The following is an 899-nucleotide window of genomic DNA, read 5'->3' as shown; positions in this document are numbered from 1 at the left end:
CTCGGAGGTCCTGCCTAATAATAACCTAACAGTGTTAATAGGGGCGTTAAGCCTACACCACTTCATGTTCACACATCATATGGAAAAGACATCACGATTGAACACGAGGAGTGGATAATGTACAGCTCTCGGTTCGAACTGATACTCTTCCCAGCCCCAATCAATGCTAAGAAAATCAGAGGCCAAGATTGACAGGGATACACTAATCAGACCCTTCCCGCATGACTAATTTAACAGGAGTCAACACAATCAATAATAACGACAATGTGAATTTATATAGCACCAAATTCCTGGGGAAAAAATCAAGAGGAAGGTCACGTGAAACTTGAAGAAGATTCACGGAGAATGATTGACAGGAAAGTGGGGAGATATGGAATGATATCAAGAGATGCATCCAGGTTAGGGAAAGGGGGCAAGTGTTTGTTCATTGCACATACCCTTATCCAGCGTGAGAAATGCAATAATGGCGATAATAATGATGATGATGATGATGATGTATTCCTAGAAATGTCTAAGCTCTACCCAAAAAAAACAGTAGTTTTTTTGTTGTTGTTGTTACCGTTAGAAATAGAGTCGTCTTCTGCCCCTTCATCAATTTTCCAACAAGAAGTGCCGATGTACAACGCGCCGGTGCTTTTCTGTTGGTCATTCTGGTCTCTGGTGGAACTGTCCTGGTCTGTGCTGACGTCACTGGACGAACCTTGTTTGCTGAGGTCTATGGACACTTTTGCTTTGCCCTGCTTTCTGCCTGGTTTCTAGATGAAAACCGTGAACCAAAACAGTAAAGCAATTAAGCCCAAATGTAAGTAACAAAGTGTAATAATAATAATAATAATAATAGATAGCATTTGTATAGCGCATATCCCCGCTCAACAGCAGGCTCTCTGCGCTTTACACTA

Source organism: Aplysia californica, unplaced genomic scaffold (assembly GCF_000002075.1).
Source record: "Aplysia californica isolate F4 #8 unplaced genomic scaffold, AplCal3.0 scaffold01279, whole genome shotgun sequence".
Classification (NCBI taxonomy): domain Eukaryota; kingdom Metazoa; phylum Mollusca; class Gastropoda; order Aplysiida; family Aplysiidae; genus Aplysia; species Aplysia californica.
The sequence above is the reverse complement of the archived record's forward strand: the minus strand, read 5'-3'. Positions refer to the sequence as shown.